This window comes from Myotis lucifugus, unplaced genomic scaffold, assembly GCF_000147115.1.
Source record: "Myotis lucifugus unplaced genomic scaffold, Myoluc2.0 scaffold_8, whole genome shotgun sequence".
In the NCBI taxonomy this organism is placed as follows: domain Eukaryota; kingdom Metazoa; phylum Chordata; class Mammalia; order Chiroptera; family Vespertilionidae; genus Myotis; species Myotis lucifugus.
The window spans coordinates 2,437,605-2,442,612 of NW_005871056.1; positions in this window are offsets into that span (position 1 = coordinate 2,437,605).

Genomic DNA, 5,008 nt, shown 5'->3' on the forward strand with positions numbered 1-5,008 from the left:
GGTCTCGCCGCCCCGGGCGAGCGAGAGGCGACGGGGGTCTCCCGGATCCCAACTCCCCAACGGCCGTCGCGCGCCGGCCCCGCCACGTCCCCCCGGGTCCCGCTGGGGCCTGAAGCGCCGACGGGAAGCGCACGGCGGGCAGGGCGGTCGGGCAGTGACAGCCGCGGTGTGGCCGGGGTAGCCCAGACCCACCCCTCCTCCTCCGGGGCGCGGCACTGCCCCCTACAGGCCGCGGGGACCCTCCCGGACGCCCGGACCCACCGCGAGCCTCCCCGGGCTCCCGCTGGAGGTCGCCGCCGACGCGGTGGGGCTAGGTCATCGGGCCGCGGGGACCTCGCAGCCCAGCGGACAGCGACCGACGGGAGGCAGCGACGGGTCCCGGATACCCCCCGCCCCACTAGAGCCGCAGCAACTGCCGATCACCCCGGCGCCCCGAGGGGCAGCGACGCGCAGGCCCCGAGGTCAGGAGCTAGGTCTCGGGTCTCCGGGGCCGCTGCGCCCCCCTCCAGCCCCCAGCCCCACGCGCCGGACTCGTTCCCCTCCCACCCAGCTGGGGAGAAGCCACCCGGACGTTCCCCGCTGGGCTTCCCCAGTGGGTCAGATCCAAGTCACGTGCAGAAACCAATTCTGTTCCCTTAGGCTCCTGAACTGTAAATTGATTCAGCTGGTTTCAAGGGTGCCAGAGCCGGGAGGGTGGGGGGAGGGAGAGATGAGCTTGCTCTGTGCCCTCTGAGTCGCCCTACATGGATTTATCACCAAAGTCCCTCCCTCCCTCCTAGGGTCCTTCCGGATCCCAATGCCAGAGATGTCAACCAGTCCAACCTTCTGAGGGCCCCGCCCTAGGTCAGGCTCTTCTTTGGGGGGCAGGATATCACATTTGGATCACAACAGCCGGTCCCTCCTTTCTCTGGTCCTCCCGGTTACCCCTGGCCCCAACGCTTCAGGTAGAGTAACCTGCCTAAAAATCAACCTTGATCATGTCGATCCCGATCCCGGCACAAACACCTCCCTGGGAATCTTCATCCCTCCTGCCAGACAGGGCCAAGCTCCCAGCTTGGTACCCGAGGCCCCACCCAGCCTGGCCCCACCCACCTCTTCATCCCAGGCTCCCAGGCTCCAGCCTCCAGCCCTCCTGTTAGCATCCCAGCTCTTCTCTAAGGAGTGAGAGTCCTTGTCTAGGAATGCGCTTCCAGCAGGGCTGAAGGAGAAACTGATAGTCCCCTGGGGGCTGAACTTAAAGACCTTGCTTTCATTAGCATGATGTTGTAGCAAACTGCCAAGTAGCCTCTGAGGAAACGGGCTTTACATACATGTATACATACCCGGCCCCTACCTCTGCCGCAACTTCAAATACCTTGATGTTATTCTTGGGGGCGTTTTAATTCAGATATTCTGGATTCACGTTTTTGTAACCCATCAGACGGGCCTTGATCCATCTCTTGCCAACCAGGGTCTCCATGCTCACAGAAATATTTTTACATCGACGGACAACAATGTTTTAATATTAGATTCAGTCCCATCCCCGTTCCCCTAGTTTTAGTATTTTTTTTAAATTTGTCTTGTGATAGTTTTTGCAGAGAAATATGTTGAAATAATTCAAACCAGATTCTTAATCTACCTATTGAATTTATTGTCATAATATCCTCTGAGTATGCTGTGGGGGAGGAAAGGAAGGATGCTGGGCCCTTATTCCGAAAATTCTTTAACTGCGGTGCTTTGAATCAAGGCCTAGAGGTATCGCTGCCTTTCCTACTTTTACCAATCACTAGTAAAATGCTGTGAGAGTCCCATATCTTGCAACTTGTACCATGCGTTTCCCCTGGTGAGTGGGATTATATAGAGATGTAAACCTCCAGGATGCTTTTTATAAAACCACCATCTAATTCGCCTAATGTTCCCCCAAATGAGCACCTATCCATCTCACTCTGGACTCCCAACAGGTCAAACCAGGGAGAGTTCGTTGAAATACAGTTGGCATTTAAATTAAAACGTTTCCCAAAGTATCTTGGCAGACCTGTAACTAATGATGCCAGAAGCCCAAGGCCTGTGCCAGGTTCCTTTTCATCCCCATAAGTGCTTGTCTCCCACAAGCCGCTGGTCACACGCCTGCTGATGTTATAGCGGTACTTCTTCCTCACACAAACAGCCAGACTGTGGGTACCATTTCTCCTATGTGGTGATGGGAAGCAGCATGTTCCTCTGACATGTGCAATTTTCAGGAGGCTTTTTAATAGCTGAACTCAGATAGTTCTCATCACAAGCAGCATAGTAAGTCACTGTTCTTCCGCCTTCCTTATTTCTCGGCAGTTACTAAGTGATTGCTTTCCATTTCTCCTATTCCATGAGCAGTGTCATTGAAGAAACTGTAAGTAAATATTTTGCCAAAATTCTTGCTGAAGTGTTTTCATGGCATTATAAAAATCATAGAAGTTACAGTGAAAAAAAGACCTAAAATGTCATAGTCATTCCTCAGCAAATACTATCTAATGGTTCTTTCAGACTAATTTTTCAGAGCAGGGCAATCAGAGATAGGCAAGGCATTAATAAAATGCTCATTCTGGATAACTCCAGGGTGTTTATGCCAATTTATTATATCTATATCGTAATGGATAGATTCCGATTAATAATTTGTTCATAATGTTTAAAGACTATAGATACTGTTAAAAATCTCATTATCTCATCATGCCAGCAATACATAGCCTTATCTCTTTTAAATTTTCTTCATATTTCAGTCCGTCTCAACTTTTACTCATTGTTGTCACCCTTCACCAAACTGTCTTCTATTTGTCTGTGTCTTTAATTTGACGCCTAGAACAAGAACTATTCAGGCTCCTTGGTCCATAATAAACTTCCTTCACCTCCCAGGATAACACTGACGATGTCAACTGACTTATTGCCATCGTTTATACCCTCGCAGATTATGAATTCATAATCTAGTTTCCAGTTCGCAGGCTCTAACATTATGACTAAATTTTTTCTGACTCACTGAACACTTGGCCTTCAGATTATTTTCCCCCTGAATGTATTATGACAGTTTTCTTTTCCAAATCTCAATCTCATTTTATTTCCTGTATTTCTCTAAAGATTGAACCTCTGAACCTTCATATTTGACTGTTCCCCATATGCTTAATGTGAGAGCTTACTAGAGCAGAAAGTAGAAGACCCAAATGCTTTAAGGAAATAGTAGATCATATCAATGTACTGGACCACAATGGCTACCCATTTGCTTCCTGAGTTTATCCAAGGTGTTGATTTTAATCTATCATGCTCCTAAGGCTTGGATTATGTTTATTTTCCTCATGAGTCTCAGCAAGAAATATGTAGTGATTACCTCCTTTCTTCCTAGGCACCAGTGAAACAAGTCAGACCTGCCAAAAGCTTTCATTTGCATATTCTGACTCTAAAGATTCTTCACGCATTTTCCTTGAATCCACCTTCTTCACGTGTATATGGCTGCCAACAAGTAAGGCACTCAGAGTTATATTGACGCTTTCCAGCCACTGAGGAACCACTACCTGAATTCATTCAATTGTTGCTAGTGGCTATTGAGTTAGGTAGCACTTTGAGGGAATCTATTAATTACTGGGAACTTGATGGGATTATTCTATCAGCAAAAGTAACAGGATGATTTGCTCTAAAAATTACTGTTGCTTATCATGCTACTTTTGTAAACTCTCAACTATTTGATTGCATTTCTACTATTATTTTATTATAGGAGTCACTGCACACTCAAGTGCCTATAGGATCCAGGCAAAGAATGCAGTGAGTGAAGCTGGGAGGATTTGTTTCATAAGAGCAGTATGATTTACAGTTTTTCAAGTGATATATTTGCATATCAAATACAGAGGGATACTCTTCCTGAGTCATCCTTGGTTTTCCAATTTTGAAAGAGTCTTGCCTATAAGAAATATTTCCTTTTCCTCTTAACTCTAAGAAAAGGCAGTGTGAACATAATGATAAATGGCAACTGACACTCAGCCAAGTGTGGGGCAGTGATCTGGAGTGGTAGGGATTCAGATAACCTGGTGAGGAATCTTATTGCTGCCAGGATCATATTATTTTTCCAGAGAAGTAAAAAAAAAATCTGGAATATAAAATTCGCTAATGTATTAGTTCATTCTGTTAATAGGACACCCAGGAAGGGAGCTCTCCATATATTATTTTGTAGAAGGTCTACAGGGAGGCCTATGTTTTTCTTATCCTACCTCCTAATTGCATGATAAGCAAAGCAGAACAAATACCTTCCAAATTTTGCATTTATTTGGGTCTCATCTGATTTTCAAGGGCAGATTTACATTAATGAATTTAAGAAGTCCAAGTCTGATGACCATATCATTTTACACATCCCAATGTGTGATGCATGGCTCCCAAACAACTTCCTTTCATCTACCCACTACCGCTTCCCTGACATCTGAAGCTCAGGAAAGCCATTGTCTAGCCCAAAACTCTGCCCTTTCATCAGTCCCACCCCCAAGCCTATCTCCTTAGTAAGACCACCCCATCCCATGCTCAGTCTATCAGCTCTCATGTTTATATTTCTTCCCCATACTCAGCCTGAGCCTCATGGCCAAGACTTTCAACCACATTCTCACCAGCATCCTAGACCCCTCACATCACTGTCCTTATTGTGCCTACCTTGCCCATCTACAGCTTTGCATAATTCCTCTGCTAGAGAAAAAACGCATATAACCAGGCTGACTAGACAAGTGAATGATTTCTGTGTCCAGCGGGGCCTTTGGTGCTCTTAATTAACCCTTTGCTAATTGTCTCTAATTTCCATTCTCCAAACTCTTCCTCTCCAAATCCAAATCCCAACTTACTCACTGCCCCTCTTCTCATCAGTAGTCCTAGGACTCTACTTCACACAGACAATAAAGTATATCAAGAAATAAACTGTTTGCCTGGCCAGGGTGGCTTGGTGGTTGAGTGTCGATCTATGAACCAGGAAGTCATGGTTCGATTCCCAGTCAGGACACATGTCCATGTTAAAGGCTTGATCTCCAGTGAG